This window comes from Zalophus californianus, chromosome 14 (assembly GCF_009762305.2).
Source record: "Zalophus californianus isolate mZalCal1 chromosome 14, mZalCal1.pri.v2, whole genome shotgun sequence".
NCBI lineage: Eukaryota > Metazoa > Chordata > Mammalia > Carnivora > Otariidae > Zalophus > Zalophus californianus.
The window spans coordinates 1,538,059-1,559,528 of record NC_045608.1 but is presented as its reverse complement, the minus strand read 5'-3'; the positions used below and the strand labels follow the sequence as shown (position 1 = coordinate 1,559,528).

The 21,470-nt window shown below is 45.9% G+C and overlaps 1 long non-coding RNA gene across 1 annotated transcript; it reads left to right on the top strand.

Annotated features, from left to right (window-relative positions):
- Positions 1-4,782: 4,782 nt before the first annotated feature.
- Positions 4,783-11,569, top strand: LOC113912845. The gene is made up of 6 exons (XR_003517011.2): positions 4,783-4,940; positions 5,281-5,317; positions 7,796-7,894; positions 8,002-8,083; positions 8,668-8,843; positions 10,474-11,569. It is a non-coding gene; the product is annotated as an uncharacterized LOC113912845 (long non-coding RNA).
- Positions 11,570-21,470: the final 9,901 nt, after the last annotated feature.

Below are 21,470 nucleotides of genomic sequence, written 5' to 3'. Positions count from 1 at the left end.
AAATAGCCACACAGGTGTGACAGCCCCTGGAAAGGGACAGAGATGGCAGACTCGGAGTTAGGTGGAGGTGGGTTCCAGTCTCAGCCCCACTGCATTCAAAATGACTGTCGTTTCTTTGGAAACGATAAAACTTGAACATGCTGCCTGCACTTTACCCTCAGGGGGCCGTGTGACAGGATGCTCACCAGGACCCGTCACGCCATCCCGAGCGAGCCGACGGCATATCCAAGGGGCTGAACTGGGAGGCACGGGTGAGCCTCTCACCTTCATCAGAGGCCACTGGGGGAGGGTCCCTGACGGGAGAGGGACTCGCCAGAATGGCTCCGCGTACAGACGTCACGGTCCCACACCCCACGGTCATCTCAGCGGGGGTAGGAAACACTTGACCTTGGAATGCAAGGAGACCTCCTCAATGTAGTGAAGGCCATGAGTGAACCCAGAGCTGCCGCCCTCTCAGGCAGGGGAGGGAGAGAGCTGTCCTCCGGGACCAGGAGCACAGCACCTGCTGCAGCGACTTCTCTTGCACGTCACATTGCGACTGCTGGCCAGAGCAATTAGACAAGAAGAAGAAATAATAGAGAACCTGGGCAGGAAGAACCAAGGTCCCCTGTGTTCACAACAACACAGCCTTGTGTGTAGGAAACCCTCAAGGCGCCAACAAAGGAAACGACCGTCAGCGCTGATTCAGGAAGGCGGCAGGACACACATCGACATGCCAAAGTCACCCGCGTTTCAACACCCTGACGACAAGCATTCCAAAAGGAAATGAAGAAAACACTTCCTTGTCAAATGGCATCTAAAAGAACAAGATCTTTAGAAATAAATACATTTGACCAAAGAGGCAGAAGACGTGTGCATGGTAACTACACGGTGTTGCAGAAAGACAATGAAGAGGCTTCAATATGTGGACAGACGTCCCGTGCTCACGGGCTGGGTGACTTGACCTTGCCAGACGGCACCACTCCCCAAAGAGGTCTCACGTTCGATGCCATCACTACCCAAGTCCTAAAAACCTTTATTGTAGAGATAGACAAATACATTCTAAATTCCAAATGGAATTTCAAGGGACCCAGAATAGTCAAAATAATTTTGACAAAAATGAAGTTGGAGGACTCGACTTTTGGTTTCAAAATTTACTGCAAAAACACAGCAACAGAAAAAATGTTGTTCTGGCGTAAAACAGAAGTATAGACCAATGGAAGGGAAGAAAAAACCCAGAAATAAGCCCTGATAGACTTGGCCACATGATTTCCAACAAGGGTGCTAAGACCCTTCAGTGGGGAAAAGGCAGGTTTTTCTTTTAACGAACGGTGTTGGGAAAAGTGGGTATATCCACAAAAGAAAGGAGTCGGGCCCTTACGTGGCGCTGCATACCCAAATCAACAGCAACTGGGTCAAATACCCAAACGTAAGAGCTAAGACTGTGAAACTCTTAGGACACACAGGAGCAAAGATGCGTGACGCTGCATTTGTCAGTGATTTACTGGATTTAACACCCAAAACACAGGCAACTAGAAACACAGATAATTTGGACTTCCAGAAAATGAAAACTTTGGGGGCATCAAAGGACTCCATCAAGGGACTTAAAAGACAGCCCACACACTGGGAGGAAAGATCTTCATGTACCCGAGAAGGGATTAATGCCCAGAACATATACAAACTCGCACAGCGCAGCAACAGAACGATCCAGTGAAGAAATGAACATTAGGGGCGCCTGGGTGGCTCAGTCGTTGAGCGTCTGCCTTCGGCTCAGGTCATGGTCCCAGGGTCCTGGGATCGAGCCCCGCATCGGGCTCCCTGCTCGGCGGGAGGCCTCCTTCTCCCTCTCCCACTCCCCCTGCTTGTGTTCCCTCTCTCGCTGTCTCTCTGTGTCAAATAAATAAAACCTTTAAAAAAAAAAAAATGGGCAAAGAACCGGAAGAGCCATGTCTTCAGAGAAGACCCACAAGTGGCCAGTGAGCACACGACAAGCTATTCGACGTCCCTCCTGCCCAGGGGAACGCACGGGACGATCATCAGGCTCCACAGCCGTGAGCAGTGCTGGGGTCAGGACCCAGGGGCCGCATGGCGAGGCCGAGGGAGCTGGAAGCCGTGGGCGCATTGCCGGTGGGCGTGTGAGATGGCGCGTCCACCACGGGAACAGCAGGGAAGTCGCGGGAAGACAAACTGGGAAATACGTGTGACCCGGCGGGCCCGTTCCGGGGGTTTGCCCGAAGGCCCCGTGAGCAGGGGGTTCACGAGGGGCTTGTACTCTGTGTGCAGGGCAGCTGCGAGGTGGAAGGGACCCCGTGGGGCCTCCCCAGCATTGGCCGCCCGCGGGGGACGCCACGGTGGGGGGTGAGCCTGCTGGCAGGGTCAGCCATGCAGCGGGGTCCCTCCCCTGACTCCAGCTCTGCCTGGGGGCCAGCCTCCCGCCCCCGGAAAGCAGCCACGGCCCGGGTCTGCAGATCTGGGCTTTCCAAAATTAAATTCCTCTGCAGACCAGAGGCTTTTCACTCTAACAGCAGTCTCTCATAATTGCTCATTTTGGGATCTGAACGAATACTTCCTTCACAAAAGCCTGTGGATGTGATGTTAAGGGGAAAAAATTATTGCATTTCTGGGCTCCTTTTGCCAAAGGCACTAAACCCCTTTTCTTATTAGTTTTCCGTGGGCAGATTTATTTTTGCTTTCCCTCTTTATTGCTGGTCTCAGTGGAACCAGGGCAGTGTGAGGAGAGAGAGTCTGATTGTCCGTGCCATGTGGTTCTTCCACGTGCTACCACCACACGGGGCCCGGACCAGAGTCAGATGGCAGAGGGCCGTTAGGAGACACGGAGGAGGCGTTCAGGTGGCGCTGTGGGGACCCGAGCGCGTGCGCCCCTTTGGAGGGGTCGCTGATCATCGCCAGGTGGACGGGGTCCAGCATCGCCCAGACCCCGACTGTGAGGAGCATCCAGGTATCCGCATTCTCGGGTGAGAGCTCGGGCCGTCTACAGGACGCCCTCCGCCGCCCTCCAGATCCACGCTGCACCGCGCTCACCCTATTCCATCCCCGTGCCATGACCTGGGGGCCCTGTCATCTGGGCTCCTGGCCTCCGGCCTTGTGTTCAGGCTGCACCAGGGGGAGCTCCCAGGAGAGGGGGGCGGGGGAGAGAGGCTGGGGTCCTCCCTGCTGGGGGCTGCGCCCGGGGTAGGGGCTGTGATCGCCAGCGTGAGGCCACAGTGCCTGGGAGCCTCCTCCTGTCCCCCCCCCCCCCAGGACCCAGCAGCACTGTCCCCTCCCTGCCCCGCAGGCCAGGGGTGGAAACAGCTCCCCCGGGGCTCCTCTCTGGGTCTCCTGCCTCCTGTGTGGACCCACCCTAAGGAGCCCTTTCTTTCACAGGGCGTCTCCTTTGAACCTCTGGGTGTGTCTCCTGCAGGACCGGGATGACAGAGCCCTGGATTAAACAAAGAAAAGGAAAGCGTCCCAAGCCCTCCCTCGTCTGACAAAGGATCCACCTCCGCCTTGATTAAAGGAACCATGTGTGCTTCCGCGTCTGACTTTGCCCCTGACCTAGCGTCCGGACCAGAGCACAAGGTCAAACGGCGCCCCCCTCTCACGCCATCGTGGCCACGGTGTGGCCCTTGTGCCCGGCCTTTCCTGCAGGCAGGCCGCGGTCCACTGAGGCAGGCAGGGTGCAGATGGGTGGTGGGGGGCGTCTGGCCCAGGAATGCCTGGGAGAGGGGAGTCCTGGGGACGGTGCACGAGGAGCCCAGGCCACCAGCTGGTCCCCGAGAAAGGAGGCTGCTGCGGAGGACAGAAGGGGCTCGCGCTCGGCCGCCCGTTCCGCGGACGCACAGCTTCCAGCTGGCATGCGAACCTGGCCTTGGGCAGTGGCCGCCGAGTGCGGGACGTGGCCCCAGCGGCCGGGGCCCCGGGAGCCCCTGGCAGGTGCACGGCAGGCTGCGGGCCCCTCCCGGGCGGCTTCTCGTCCCGGGCGGCTCCGGACCCTCACGCCCGGCCAGGGGTCAGGCCTGCGGTCCGAGGCGGGGGGAGCTCTCCCTCCCCGACCTGGACCCCACACGCGGCTTTGCGGCGGGTCCGAGGGACAGACTCCCCTCGTGAGAGGAAGCGGACCGGTGAGGGAGCATCGAAGGAAGCAGGAAGCCCGCGTGCGCAGGACGCCCGGGCCTCCGGACCCCACCCGTGGCCGCTGCGGTTCTTTCTCGGCCGTGCGGTTTTCCGCAGGTCGGGGCCCCGCGTAGGCTTTGAAACAAAATTGGGCCACGATACACACAAAGTTCTCCTTTTAATTCCGCATTGTCCCAGCGACTGTGGGTCCGCACGATGTTTTATTACAGTTCGCACTGTGCGGACGCGGCCAGGAGTAAAGTCACTGTTGTCTTATTGGAGCCTCGCTGTGTCGTGGGCGTGCTTGCCCGCGAGTGCTGTCGCCGCCGACCCCTGCACGCCCGTCCTGGGAGCCTGTCCTTGCAGGAGCCTGTTAGGGGTCGAAGGCTTTGACACATGTCACCAAGCCAGCCCAGAGTGTGCAGCCGACACCTCCCCAGCCCTGAGAGTCCCCGACGAGACCCATTCCCTGGACCCTGTCAACTCAGTTATTACAGTTTTACTCTTAACCAGCTGACAAAGGTGTATTGTCTTCTCATTTGCGTATCTGAGACCCACCGATGTTTGGTTCTTTTCCAGCTATTTCTGTGTGTCTTTTATAACCTTGTGTGTGCCCTGTTTACAGAGGAACTTGCCACTGATTTGAATGCACTGTTAATATACTAAGCATATGAACTTGCTGCATTTTCTCCAAATATTTACTTCCAGTTCATTTGCTGTGTCCAACTATTTGCTATGTGTCTACCTTGACGGAGGTTTTCTCTAACTGCTGTGTCTGCTCAGCACAGAGACGTGCACCTGCTGTCTCATGGGTACGGTCTGAACTGGGAGGACACCATCCTAAGCAGGTATTTCTACCCTGACCCTGGACATTCCTTCTATTCCGCAGCTGTGTCTACTTCCCTGATATTTCAAGTGTGTCTCCTATGACCAGGGATAGCTCCCTGATTCCCCAGGTGTATGCTCTGACCTGGGTCATCACCCTCATTTCCAGGTCTTCACAGATTTGGGGGGTGTCCTTAAATTCCCAGGTTTGTTCACCCCATTCTGTAACGGCGCTCTTGTAACTTAGGTATGGCTAAACTGCCCCGGGACGACTCATTCCCAAGTGTGTCTACCCTGACCTGAGATGTCTAATTCCTAATGTTTGTGTTCATTAACTTAGAATGTCTTCCTCATTCCCAACAGGTGCATTGTGACATGAAAATCCACCCTAGCTGAGCAGGTGCGTCTACAGTCACCAGCAACGTGTCTCTGGTGCTCTGACTTGGGTTGCCTTCCCAATATAGACCTGAATGTTTCCCCAGTACCTTAGGTGTGCTTGTGCTGACGCGAGACCTCTCCCTAGTCCCCATGAGCTGGGATGTGTCCCCGATTCCCCAGTTGTGCTTGCCCTGGGCTGGGCTGGTGCCCCTATAGTCCTGTTACCAGTTCGGACCTGCTATGTCCCTGGAATTCCTAAAGTATCCACCCTGACATTGGATATCTTCATAATTTACCCTGTGTTTCTGCCCTTGTGATGCTAATTTCCCAGGTGTGTGTTCCATGACCTGGGCTGTCTTCGTAATTCCACAGGTTTGTCTACTCTTACCTGGGATATCTCCCTAATTATCCAAATGTGTCAACACTGGCCTGGGAGCTCTCTCTAATTTACCAATTGTGTCTACACAGACATGGGCTATATTGCTTATTCCCCAGGTGTGTCTACATTGATCTGATTATTTCTCTATTTCCTGATGTGCCTACCCTGACCTGGGATATCTCTATACTTCCCCATGTGTGCTGTCCTGACTTGGAGTGTCTCCCTAATTCCTAGGTATTTCTACCCTGCTCTGGGAATTCTCAGTTTTGCCTGGTGGGTCTACCATGTCTAGGACATCTCACTAATTTCCCACTTGTTTCTACCTAATTATGGGTGTCTCCCTAGGTCTCCAGGTGTGCCTGCCCTAAATTGGCATCTCTCTCTAGTTTCCAGGAGTGTCTGGCTTGACTATGGATATCTCCTTAATTTCATAGGCTTGTGTACTCTGAAACTGGGTAACTTTATAATCCCCCTCGTATGTCTGTGGTGACCTGGTATGTCTCCATATTTCCCCAGCTGTGTCTACCCTGACCTGGGATATCTCAGTAACTCAGAATTGTCTTCATTAACCTGGATTTCTCACTAGTTCCCCAGGTATGTTTAATCTGACTTGGGTTTTCTTCCTTCTTCTCCACATTTGTCTCCCTTGTTTGAGGATATCTCCCTAACTTCATAGGAGTGTCTCTGCGGACCTGGAATATTTCCTTAATTCCCCAGATTTGATCACCTTAATTTTGGACATCTACTAATTCCTTATGTGTGCATACACTAAACATAGGTATCTTCCTAGTTTGCTGGGAGTGCAAACTCCTCTGAATTTCAATGTTGCCCTAGATCTCCAGGTTGTATACATTGACCTGGGATTTCACCCTAATTTCTAGGTGTGTCTTCTCTGAAATGAGAGATCCTCTGTATGCCCAGTTGTTTCTACACTGACCAACGATGTCTATTTCCCCCAGTATGTCTATACTGAGCTGAGATTTCTACTACCTCCCCACATGTTTCTACTCTGACTGGGATGTCTCCCTAGTTCATGGGTGGGTCTACTTTGACCAGTGCTGTGTTCGTCATTCCCAAGTGTGTCCCCATTAACCAGTGATGTCTCCTAGGTGTATTTACTCTGGAATATATCTCTGATTCCCAAGTGTGTTTGCACTGATTGGGATAATAGTCTAATTCCCAGCGGTGTCTACTCTGAACTGGGATGTCCTGCTGGCTTCCCCAGTGCCTCAACATTCACTACTCATGTCTCCATAATTTCCAGTTATGTCCATGCTAGTATCTCCCTAATTACCTGGTGCATACTCTGATGTTTCCCTAATTACCCAGGAGTGTCTACTGGGTTGACTGGGGGTGATTCCCTGCATCTATACATGTGTCCATATTGACCTGGCATGTCACTCCAGTACCCAGGTGTGACTTCTCTGACATGGGAATTCCCTCTAATTCCCCCAGATGTCTACACATGTGCCTATACCAATCTGGTATGTCCTCAGGTATGACTTCTGTGACCTAGGTTCTCCCCATAATTGCTTAGAGTGTCTACACTGACCTGGGAAGTCTTCCTAATTTCCAAGGTACATCCACACAGACATGGACTATTTCTCACCTGTGTGTCAGTAAACTTGACTGTCTCCCTAATTCTCAGCCATTATTTGTCCCTAGTTCTCATTTGGGGTTATAGTGACCCTTTGTAATCTCCCTAATTACCCTTGTGTATCTACACTGTCATGGAATAGTTCACTAATCCCCAGTTGTATCTACTATGACCTGGGAGGTATCTTTAATCCTGTAGCTGGGTCTACAATGACCTGAGAGATCTCATCGATTTCCTTAGTGTGTCAGATCTGACCTGACATAACTTCCTAATAACCCAGGTTTGTCTCTGCTGGCCTGGGTTGTCTGACCAACCCCACAACACAGTTGTGTGTAGCCTGATTTGGAATGTCTCCCTGATTCCTCTGGTGTGTTATGTGGCCTGTGTTATCTCCTTTCTTCAGGGTGTGTCCCCATCAGTGTGGGGTGTCTCTGCAAGTGTCCAAGTATGTCTACTTTATCCACGTTGTTGGATATCCTAGGTCTTTGTGGTTTCCTTCACTAATCTGGAATGTCTAATTCCAGGCAGATGTGTACTCCCACCTGCAATGTGTCACTACTTATACATATTTGTCCTGACCTGTGATGTCTCTCTAGTCACCCAGTGGTAACTATTCTGACCAGGTAAGTCACCCTAGATCCCCAGCTGTGCGATCAGACAAGCATGAATGTTTCCATAACATCCCAGGTGCATCTATTCTGAACTTGGATGTCTCTCTGATTCCCCCAAGGTGTCTCTACCCTGACTTGGAATATCTCCCTGACTCTCCAAGTGTGTCCTAACTGACCTAGGATGGCTCCCCAGTTCCACAGGTATGTTGATCCAAACTTGGATGTGTACCTAATTCCCCAGGTGTGTCTCCACTGGCTCAGAAGTCTCACTACTCTCCAGGTGCATCATCTTGGACCTTATAGGTCTCCCTAATTTCCAGATTGTGTCTATTCTGATCTAGGAACTGTACTTCCCCGGGTTATTCTCCTCTGTCTAGGAATGTCTCACTTGATCCGGACTGTCTCCCTAAGCCCTATTGTTTCTATCATGATCTTTGAATTCTAATTCCCCAAGTATGTCTTCTATGATGAGGGATGTCACCCTTGAGATGGTCTCCTTAATGCACAAACTATGTCTACCCTTTCCTGGCATGTCTCATTTTCCCATGTTTCTATTCTGACCTCATAGGTCTAAGTCCCCAGGTGTGTCTACACTGACCAGAGATGTCTCCCTATTCCCTAGGTGGGTCTACACTGACTCAGGATATCCCCTTCATTCCTTGGGTTTGTCTACACTGGACTGGTATCTCTCTCTAGATCCCAGGGCATTTCTACACTGATGTGCAATGTCTCCCTAATCCGCACATGTATCTACTCTGACCTGAGTTGTCTCCCTAATTCCACAGGTTTGCAGTGTCTAATTCTGTACGTGTGTCTATCAAAAGAAAATGCAATGAGTTTTATTGAGGTGAATATTGAGCAGGGAAATAAACATTTTGGGAACCGAGAAACATTCAAACTGAAAGTGGCTAAGAAACTCTGCTCTCGGCTATTACAGCTCAGTTTATAAAGCATAAATATGGTAAGTACATCGTTTTCCATTGGGATTGGTAATTAGCAGCTCACATTCTTTTCATTACATCAGCTTTCCTCATGTAAGCATGATTTTACAGAATCCAAGCTAGTTTTGTTTCAACTTGGAGTTCACATTTTTGGAATCAGGACGGTTTTAGGATCTGGTTGGGTAAGTAGGAGTCACCACATATCCAAATTGTGGTCTCCATTTCATTTTTAACCCCCCTCCCTCACCTTTTGATCATAGTCTCAGTTGAGCTGAGAGTGGCCGACTATTGAGCATTGCTTAGTTGTCACATGATCCTTCTGTGGACATCTGAAAGTCATGAATGTGAATCTGATAATTTTGCTCATGTAATTTTGTTGTTCAGTTCATATGGAATAGAGGTGGTTTAGTCAGTAGCTGCTGAAAAGCACTGAAGACTCTTAAAAAAAATACAACCCACAGGGATATCATTAATATGATTAGGAGAATAATACCAAGTGTTTGGAAAATACCCCAAAGCGAAGATACCCATTTGATCTTTTTAGCTGGTTAAATCAATTTGGTTTTTACTTTTACAAGCTAATCTGCATTTTTCATAATGTGTAATTGGGTTTCAATTTTTTGTTATTTATAATGTAAGCAAAACATGTATTAGACTATTTATTCTCTGAATAAGAACGCGATTGCGAGGCAATCGCCTGACATAACTCTGGCTAAATAGTGCACAAATACTTATAATTGTAGACATTCTATAATAAAGGAGGTCACTTCTAAGGAGTTTCAGTTAGATCTCAAATTCCCCAGCTTATCTAACTTGCAAAGGTAGACACACCAGGGGAGCAAGGTTCACCTCCCCGGTAAGAGGAGTAACACTGGAGTTTAGAGGGAATTCTGGGTGAGGGCAGACATCATCCTGGGTTATACAGTAGTCACCTCAGGAAATATGGAGACATCCCCATTAAGCGTACACCTTAATTGGAATGACAATTCGGGTTAGGATAGACACTCCAGGGTAATAAGACATTCCACGCAGGTAGGCACACACCTGGGTAAGTAGGGAGGCATCCCTGATCAGGGTCGACAGGGAGATTTCCTGGGTCCATATAGAAATACTTGAGGAATCAAGGTGACATCCTAGATCATGGTAGCTTCCCCTGGGGAAACAGAGCATTACATGTTAGAGAAGACACACCTGCAGCATCAGGGAGACACCCAAATGCACAACAGACGGGGACATCCCAAGTCAGAGTGTCGTTCCAGGTCACATTAGACTCTGCATGGGATTAGACATCTTAGTCCTGTTAGACAATCCAGAGTGACAAGGGAGACATCAGGGTGGACATTACTGATGAAAGACAAAGCTATGCCAGGTCAGTGTAGACACACTGGGGTTTGAGAGGGACATCCCAGATCAGCATAGACCTACGTGGCAAACTAAAGAAACATCCAAGTCTGGTTAGACACACACGGAGCTAGATATCAACAGGGAGATAAACATGTCAGTATAATACCTGGGCAGACACCAGGGGAAACTAGGGGACCATCCCAGGCCCGTATAGACGTAGCTAGAGTATTAGAGAAGCATTCAGAATATCGTGGCAGTGTAAGACATCCCTGTTTTTTTTGTCTCCCTTTTTGAACAACTCATCAGGTATCCATCCATGAGCAAAAGTGCCTCTGGGATACAGCTCCATATGCCAAAGGATCTGGGAAGAGTGTCACCCAACTGTGCATCCAGTAGTAAGCACACAGATCTCCATAGGGACTGCAAACCCGGCTGGAGCCAGGGAGCCTGCCCAAGCCCTCTCACTGCCGTCAAGGAAACCTTGAGAGTGCTAACTTGGACAGACACCCACAGGCAAGGGAGGCCTTGTGGGAGTCCAGCCTGCCCCAAGGGGAGGTTTCAGCATGTCCTTGGAGTCTGGATGTACTGGAAATGGTAAGAAGAACTTTGCCAGTACCACCCCTCCACAAAGGTGACACTTACAGGGGGCTCAACAAACAGGCAGCAACCTCTCCCATGGTGGGAGGGAGAACCTGGAGTACATGGCTTCCCCAGCTATGTGGGATACTGCAGGAGAAACCCATTTCTCTCTGGCAGCACCCAGAGTACTGAGGCAGGATGTCCATGACTCTAGGGAAGAGAAGATCAGAGAGCACTGGAGGGACACCATCCTGACGACAGGATGTCAACTAGAAGTTCACCCATGAGCTTCTGAAAGAACCTCACCTGAGGATCCCCAGCACCCACAGTACTGAACCCACACCTCCCCAGTGCTGTGGCTGGCTCCCTGGGCACAGAGGAGACACCATCCAGGTATCTGTAGTGCCCCCTTCTGGGAAATGAGACAGGTAAGTTCTACAGACCAGAGAAGACATTCAAGCTCAAGAATTATCCCTCAAGAGGGGGCAGAAGCATGGAGCAGGTGCATCCACACAGAGACAGAGAAAGTCCAGATCTAACAGTACCAACTAACAGCACCTCCCACCTGAAGGCAACTTGCAAAGACTGAGGTGGCGTCCACCACTCCACATCCCAGAGCAGGAACACAAAACTACAAGGAATGTGAAGAATCAAGGAATATGTCACCACCAAAAGGTAACAATAATCCTCCAATAACCAAACATAAAGGCTGAATGAAGTTTGTGATCTAGCTGCTGGCAGTGGCACAAAAACAGACATATAGAACCATGGAACAGAATAGAGAGCCCAGATATGGACCTTCGACAAAGGAGGAAAAAATATGCAATGGAAAAAAGTCTCTTCAATAAATGGTGCTGGGAAAATTGGGCAGCTATATACCGAAGAATGAAACTCGACCATTCTCTAACACCATACACAAAGATAAACTCAAAATGGATGAAAGACCTCACTGTGAAACAGGAATCCATCAAAATCCTAGAGAACACAGGCAGTAACCACTTCGACATCAGCCACAGCAACTTCTTTCACAATACATCTCCAAAGGCAAGTGAAACAAAAGGGAAATGAACTTTTGGGACTTCCTCAAGATAAAAAGCTTCTGCACAGCAAAGGAAACTGGCAACAAAACAAAGAGGCAACCCACAGAATGGGAGAAGATATTTGCAAATGACACTACAGACAAAGGGCTGATATCCAACATCTATAAAGAACTTCTCAAACTCAACACCCAAAAAAACAAGTCAAAAAATGGGCAGAAGACATGACACTTCTCAAAAGACATACAAATGGCTAACAGACACATGAAAAAATGTTCATCATCATTAACCATTAGGGAAATTCAAATCAAAACCTCATTGCGATACCACCTTACACCAGTTAGAATGGCAAAAAATAGACAAGGCAAGAAACAAATGTTGGAGAGGTTGTGGAAAGAGGGTAACCCACTTACACTGTTGGTGGGAATGCAAGTTGGTACAGCCACTTTGGAAAACAGTGTGGTGGTTCCTCAAAAAGTTAAAAATAGAGCTACCCTATGATCCAGCAATTGCACTACTGGTTATTTACTCCAAAGACACAGATGTAGTGAAAAGAAGGGCCCTATGCACCCCAATGTTCATAGCAGCCATGTCCACAATAGCCAAACTGTGGAAAGAGCTGAGATGCCTTTCAACAGACAAATGGATAAAGATGTGGTCCATATATACAATGGAATACGACTCAGCCGTCAGAAAGGATGAATACCCAACTTGTACCTCAACATGGATGGGACTGGAGGAGATGATGCTCAGTGAAATAAGTCAAGCAGAGAAAGTCAATTATCATATGGTTTCACTTATTTGTGGAACATCAGGAATAGCAGGGAGGACATTAGGAGAAGGAAGGGAAAAACGAAGGGGGGAATTGGGGTGGGGGAGATGACCGTGAGAGATGATGGACTCTGAGAAACTGAGGGTTTTAGCGGGGAGGGGTTAGCCCAGTGATGGTTAGTAAGGAGGGAACGTATCGCATGGAGCACTGGGTGTTATTTGCAGACAACGGGTCATGGAACACTACATCAAAAACTAATGAGGTACTGTATGGTGACTAACGTAATAAAATAAAATATATAAAATAAAATTACACGTTTTTTTTCCAGAAATAAAAATCAGAAAAACTACATGAACAAAATGAAAAATTTAACAAAGAGATAGAAATCACACACACACAAGAGAACAAACTATTGGCCTATAGAATTCAACAAATGAGATGAAAAATGCAATAGAGGGCACCCACAGCAGAGTGGATAAAATGGAAGACAGAATCAGTGAGCTACAGGATACGAATTTTGAAATAACCCAGTCGGAGGATAACAACGACAAAGCATTACGAAAGCCTAGACGGTCTAGGGACTCCATCAAAAGTAAAAATATCAGAAAATTTGCAGTTCCAGAAAGAGAAGAGAAGGAGCAGGGAGTTTACCCAAGAAATAATGGCTGAAACTTCCCAAACCTGGGGAAACACTTGGACACCCAAGTTCGGGAAGTGGATAGACCACCCTATTATCTCAATGCCAAAAGGCTTTCCCAAAAACACATTAATTATAACAAAACTGTCAAAACTCATAGAGAATCCTAAAAGTACCCAGAGAAGAAAAGATTTTAACCTCCAAAGGAACCTTCACTGGGTGATCAGTGGATTTCTCAGCAGAAACCCTACAGGCCAGGGGAGAGTGGGATGACATGTTCAAAGTGTTGTAAGAAAAAAACTGCCAGCCAAGAGCACTTTATCTGGTAAAGTTATCCTTCAGAAATGGAGAAATAGAGACTTCTCCAGACAAAAGCTGAGGGAGTTTATCACACTAGACCCTCCCTACAAGAAATTCTGAAAAGAGTTCTTACAGCTGAAGTGAAAGGATGCTGATCATGACACGAGAACATAGGAGTCAGGTTACAATGGTGTATTAACCTCTTAGCTGTAATATAAAGATCAAGGTGAAAGAGTATTAAAAATAATTATAGCTATTACAATTTATTAAAGAATATACTACACAAAAGAAAAATAGTGACATCAAAAATATAAAATGGGGGTAAAGAGTGAGAATTTTGTAAGTGAAGTTGCTATCAGCTTAAAATGGATTTTATCTATGAGATGCCTCATGTAAGCCTCATGGTAACCACAAAGCCAACTTCTGAAGTAGAGGCACAAAAGATCAAAGGAAAAACAGAGCATACCACCACAGAAAATCAAATTACAAAAACAGGCAGAAACAGAGGGTGAAAGAATGGAAATACAAAACAACCAGAAAACAATTAGGTAAGGGCTTACTATTGCCACCTCGTTATCAATAATCATATTAAATATAAATGGGCTAAATTCTCCAAAACTCAGTGGCTGAATGGATTTTTTTTAAAAAACCCAACTACATGCTGCCTATAAGAGACTTACTTTAGCTTTAATGACACATGTACACTCAATTTGTATTGGGTAATATAACCCCAGCTCCTCACTGAAGATGCTGCTGTACTGGTTTAATGACAACCCCTGTACTAGTTTATGTTCAAATTGAAGGGATGGATGGAAAAAGATATTTCATGCAAATAGAAACTGAAAGCAAGCAGGGAGAGTTACATCAGACAAAATAGATTTTAAGCCAAAAACAGTAATGAGGTAAAAGAGGTCATTATATAATGATTAACAATGATAAACATATAAAGATGAGACACCTAAATATGTTAAGCAAAATCTAACAGACCCTTAAGGGAAAAGTAACAATATAATGCTATTAGGGGACTTTAATGACCCACAATCAGCAATGGATAGATCATCCAGACAGAAAATCAACAAGGAGACCTTGAACTTGAAACATACATTAGACAAAAGGACCTAACAGACACTCACAGAATATTCTATCTACAGCAACAGAAAGCATGTTCTCTCAAATGCACACAGAACATTCTCCAGGATAGATCACAAGACAGTCCACAAAACAAGTCTTAGCAAATTTAAGAAGACTGAAATCATACCAAGTATCTTTTTTCACTGAAATGGTATGAGGCTGGAAATCAACAAGAAGAGTAAAGCTGGAAAATCTACAGATGTGTAAACCGAACATCACATCCCTGAACAACCAACGGGGCAAAGAAGAAATCAAAAGAAAATTTAAAAAATATCTGGAAACAAATGAAAATGGATATGGGATGCTGTAAAGCAGTTTTAAGAGGGAAGTTTAGAGGAATAAGGGCATATGTTAAGAAAATAAAAGGCCTCAAATAGACTAACTTTACACTTCAAGGAACTAGAAAAATAAGAACTAAACCCAAAGTTAGCATAAGGAAATAAATTCTCCAAGATCAGAGCTGAAGTAAATGAAATAGAGACCAGAAAAACAATAGACAAGATCAACGACACTAAGAGCTGGGTTTCTGAAAAGATAAACTTGACAACCTTTAGCTAGACTAAGAAAAAAGAAGACTCAAAGTAAGTCAGAAATGAAAGAGGAGACATTACAACTGATACAACAGAGATCCAAAGATCATCAGAAACTACTATCCAGTCTGGATCAGGAAGAAATAGAAAATTTGAACAGGCTAATAGTAAGGAGAGTGAATCAACAACCAAAAACCTCTCCACACAGAAAACCCCAGGAACAGGTGGCATCACTGATGAATTCTACCAGACATTTAAAGAATTAGTGCTGATTCTTCTCAAGATATTCCAAAAACCTGAAGAGGAGGGAACACTTCCAAAGTTATTTTACAAGGCAAGCATGACCCTGATACCAAAGCAAGATAGGGACACTACAAGGAAACTATAGACCAGTATCTCTGATTTAGACACAAAATTGTTGACAAAATATTAGTAAATCAAATTCAATACATAAAAAGGGTTATAACACCATGAGCAACTGAGATTTATCCCTGGGATGCAGGGATGGTTTAATATACATGAATCAATAAATGTGATACACCACATTACCAGATAAAAAGTTAATATCATCTCAATTGATTCAGAACAAGCATTCAACAAAATACAACATCCTGGGTGCCTGGGTGGCTCAGTTTGTTAAGCGACTGCCTTTGGCTCAGGTCATGATCCTGGAGTCCCGGGATCGAGTCCCGCATCCGGCTCCCTGCTCGGCAGGGAGTCTGCTTCTCCCTCTGACCCTCTTCCCTCTCGTGCTCGCTATCTCTCATTCTCTCTTTCTCTCAAATAAATAAATAAAATCTTTAAAAAAAAAACAAAACAAAATACAACATCCTTTCCTGATAAAAACTGTTAAGTTGTATACAGCAGGAACACACCTAAACATAATAAAGGTGATAGAAACAAGCCCACAGCTAACATCATGCCCAGAGGAAATACTTTCATCCTTTCACCATTAAGATCAGGAACAAGACAAGGGGGCACACTCTCACCACTCCTTTTCAACCCACAGCACTGGAAGTCCCAGCCAGAGCAATCAGGCAAGACAAAGAAATAAAAGGTATCCAAATTGGAAAGGAAGAAGTAAAACTGTCATTATTGGTACCCGATATGATCTTATACATAGAAAATCTAAAGATGCCAACAAAAAATGTTAGAACTAGTCAATGAATTAAGTAGTTTCAGGATACAAAATCAGCACACAGAAATCAGTGTGTCTCTATATACTACCAATGAAACATCTGAAAAAGAAAATGATCTCATTCACAACAGCATCAAAAATAAAATAGGAATAAATTTAACCAACGAGGGGAGAGAGCTGCATAATGAAAACTACAGGAGCTTGATGAGAGAAACTGAGTAAGACACAAATGCAAAGATGTCCTATGTTCATGGATGGGAAGAACTGATATTGTTAAAATGGCCCCACTACACAAAGCCATCTACAGACTCAGTGTAACCCCTATCAAATTTCCAATGGCATTTTTCACAGGAACAGAAAAAACAATCCTAAAATGTATATGGAGCCTCCCCCAAAGAACAACCCAAATAGAACAATCCTGATAAAAAGAACAAATCCAGAGGCACCACACTGCCTGATTTCAAACTATACCACAAAACTATAGTAATGAAAACAGTGTGGTACTGGCATAAAAACAGACACAAAAACCAATGGAACAAAATAGAGAACCCTGAAATAAACCCACAAACGTATGATCAACTAATATTTGACAAGGGAGCCAGAAACACCTAATGGGGAAAGGACAGTCTCTTCAACAAATGGTGTTGGGAAAACTGAACCCTTATCTTACAGCACTCAACTCACAAAAATTAACTGGAAATAGATTAAGGACTTAAACATAAAGCCCGATGCCACAGGACTCCTAAAAGAAAACATAGGGAAGATGATCCTTGATGTTGATCTTGGCAATGACTTTTTTGGATAGGACAGCAAAAGCACAACGAAAGCAAAACACCAGTGGGACATCAAACTAACCAGCTTCTGCACAGCAAAGGAAAAACAATTTTAAAAAAATGTAAAGGCAACCTATGGAATGGGAGAAAACATTTGCAAACCATGTGTTGGGTAAAGGATTAAAATAAAAAAATATATAAAGAACGTACAACTCAGTAATAAACCCAAACATTTGATTAAAAAAAACGGACAGAGGAACCAACAGACATTTTTCCAAATGGTCAACAGGTACATGAAAAGATACTCAACGTTACTAATAATCAAGGAAATACAAATCAAAATCACAATGAGCTAGCACTTCACACCTGCTAGAACAGCTGTTACCAAGATGACAAGGAACAAACAAGTGCTGGTGAGGATGTGCAGAAATAGGAACCATGTGCACTGCTGGTGGGATGTTCAGCCCCTGTGGAAATATGGAGGCTCCTTTAAAAATTAAAAATAGACCAATTACATGATCCAGAAGTCCCATTTCCAGGTATAGATCCAAAGGAAATGAAAACAGGATATTGAAAAGAGATCTGTACCCCCATGCTTAGTGTAGTATTCACAATAGCCAAGATATGTAAACCACTTAAGTGTTCACTAACAAATGAGTGGATAAGAAGATGTGGTGTGTATACACAATAGAGTATTATTCAGCCATGAGAAAGAAGGAAATCCTGATGTTTGTACATCAGGGATGGACCTTGAGGACATTATACTAAGTGAAATAAACCAGAGAAAGATAAATACTGTATAATCTCATATGTGGAATCTTAAGAAGTCAGACTTGTAAAAACAGTAAAATGGTTGCCAGTGGCTGGGGGTGGGGGAATTGGGAGATGATGTTTCACGGTACAAACTTGCAACTAATAGATAAACAAGCTCTGGAGATTGAGCACACAGGTAGTGTTTATAGGCAACGGTACTGTACTATAAGCATCAAAGTTGCTGAGAGACTAGATTTTAATTGTTCTCACCCCCCAAAAAGACATAATTATGGGATGAGATAGATGTATTAATGCTACAGTGGTGATCACATCACAATACATAAATGTATCAACTCAACGTGTTAAAACTTACTGCTGTATGTCAGTTATATCCCAGTAATTTTTTTAAACCCCAAACCTCCAGTGTTGAGGTAGACATACCTGGGAATCTATGGAGTTCTATTAGATCAGGGTTGAAACACCTAGGGAATTAAGAAGACATCCTTGTTCAGTGTAGACATACCTGGTATATTAGGAAAACATGCCATTTTTGGTAGACACATCTGAGGAATTCGTGAAACAATCCAAGTCAGGTTAGATGCATCTCAGGAATTGGGAAGACACCGAATAGTCACACCTGTGAAATTAAGGAGACATTTAGGGATGACAGAGAAAATAGGGAAACTCCATAGCAGCAAAGATAAATTCCTGTTTTAATGACATATCCCAGGTCCATGGACACACACCTTAGGAATTAGTGACATGTCCCAGGTCAGTTTGTATATACCTAGGGAATTAGGGAGACAAACCAGGTCAGAGCAGACACACTTGAGGAATTAGGGTGACATCCTAAGTCATAATAGAAACATCTGGGAATTAGGAATTCATGCAAGTTAGTGTGGACACAGGTGGCCTACAAGGGGATATACCACATCAGAGAAGCTACACCTAGGAACTTCCAGAGATATTTAAGTTTAGGGCAGACACACTTGGTGAATGAATAAAAAATTCCAAGTCAGGGCAGAAACACCTGGGGAAAGATCCCAGGTCAGTGTAGACATAGCTGTGGAATTAAGAGGATATCCAAGGTTATTGAAGACCCATCTGGGAAATGAGCAACACATCCCAGGTCAATGTAGAATGGGGAATTAGTGACACAATCCAGATCAGAGTAGGCACAACTGATGATGAGGGAGACATCCTAGGCCAAAGACACCCCTGGTTATTTGGGAGACCTATAGTAAGTGTAGAAACAGCTGGGGAATTAGAATTTCCAGGTCAGTAAAGACACACCTGGGTGTGTAACACACAAGGGTAAAAAGATGACCAGTGTCTGAACAATTAGGGAAACATCCCAGGCCTGTATAGACAAACCTGGGGATTTGGGGAAACATCCCAAATCAAAGTACCCACACTTGGGTTATTTGGGAGAAACACTAGGTCAGATTAGAGACATCTCAGGAATTTTGTAGACATCCCAGGACCGTGTAGACATACCTGGGGTTTGGGAGACCATCATGCTAGAGGTTAGAGTAAACATACCTGAGGAACTAGAGAGAATATTCTAGTTTAGAGTGAACACATCGAGGTTATTAGGTGGCTTTCCAGATCAATGTAGATACACACAGGGAATGAGGGATATGAAACAGTTTGTAATAGACACTCCTGAGGAAGTAGATACATCTCAGGTCAGTGTGGACACACCTCAGGAATAGGGAGAGAGTCATGCCCATGGTAGACACATCTAAGCAATTATAGGGAAATCCCAGGTAAGATTAGACACATCTGGGGAAATACGGGTATATTCCCAGAAGGAAGGAGACTTCACAGATCGGTGTATACACACCAGTGGAATTCGAGATACATCCAAGATTGGGGTAGACAAAACTGAGATTTATAAAGACATCACAGGTTAAAAAGACATAACTTGGGAAGGAGGGAGACATCCCGGTACAATTTAGACATACCTGGGGAATAGGAATGGTATATCCAGTAAGTCTACACATACCTGGTGAAGCAGGGGGACACCGAGGTCAGAGTACACACGCTGGGGCAGTAGACAACCCAGGTCACTGTATACACACCTAGCTCCTCAGGGAAAATTCCCACGTCTTAGGTTGACTCCTGGGAACTCAGGGGAAGTGTCCAGGTCAGTGTAGACACACCTTGGCAATAATGAGACATCCTAGACCACCTTCTCCATGCTGGGGAAACCAGGGAGGTCTCTCTGGTCAGGGTAAGACAAACGTAGGGTGGGCGCCTGGGTGGCTCAGTTGGTTGGGCGACTGCCTTCGGCTCAGGTCATGACCCTGGAGTCCCGGGATCGAGTCCCGCGTCGGGCTCCCCGCTCGGCGGGACGTCTGCTTCTCCCTCGGACCCTCCCCCCTCTCATGCTCTCTCTCTCATTCTCTCTCTCAAATAAATAAATAAAATCTTAAAAAAAAAAAAAAAACCTAGGGAATTCAAGGTACATCCAGTGAGTAAAGACACACTTGGGGAATTACTGGGATTTCCGAAGTCACTGGAGAAGCACCTGCGCGACTAGGGAGACAACTCCGGCCACTGTAGACTTGGAATTCAGGGACACCTCACATAGTAGACTACAGACATAGGGAATAAGGGAGACACCCCAACACAGTGTACACACATCACTCGATTTAGAGAGACATCCCAAGTCAGCGTACACATACCCAGAGAATTATATGGGAAATATCAAAGGTGAGTATAATTAGGGAGATATCCAAGTTCATGCTGGACACAACTTAGATATTTTTTTTTAAAGATTTTATTTATTTATTTGAGAGAGAGAGAGATAGAAACAGCACGAGAGGGGAAAGGGTCAGAGGGAGAAGCAGGCTCCCCGCTGAGCCGGGAGCCCGATGTGGGACTCGATCTCGGGACTCCGGGATCATGACCTGAGCCGAAGGCAGTCGCTTAACCAACTGAGCCACCCAGGCGCCCCACAACTTAGATATTATGGAGAAATTGCAGGCTAGTGATGGTGCACCTGGGAAAGTAGACATTCACATCAGTGTAGACTAACCTAGGGAATATGGGAGACCTACCAGGTCAGGGTAGAGACCCCTATGGTATTAGGGAGACATCCTAGGTAAGGTTAGACACATATGGCGAGTTAGAGAATCATCCAAGATCAGGGTAGACACCCCTAGGGAATTATGACATCCCAGGTTAGAGCAGAAAAACCTGCAAAATAAGGTGACACCAAAGGTCATTGTACATAGACTCATGGAATTAGGGAGCTATCCAATATAAGAGTAAACACTAAGATACTAGGCATCACAGGTCAGAGTAGACACACCTGGGGAATAAGGAATATCCCAGGTCAGTGTACATACATCTGATGAATTAGGGAGACTCCCAGGACAGTTTAGACACACCTGGGAATAGGGAGACCTCCAAAGTCAGGTTAGACACACCTTGGGTACTACTGGGACATCGAAGGCCAGAGTAGACATGCCTGGGTTATTATGGAGACATCTCCGGTCATTGTAGTTACACCTGAGGAGTTAGACATCCAAGTAAGAGCAGGCATACCAGGGAATATGTGAGACATCCTATATCAGTGTAGACACATCTGGGGAAATAGGGGGACATCCCAAATCAGTGTAGAAACACAGAGTTGGGGCACCTGG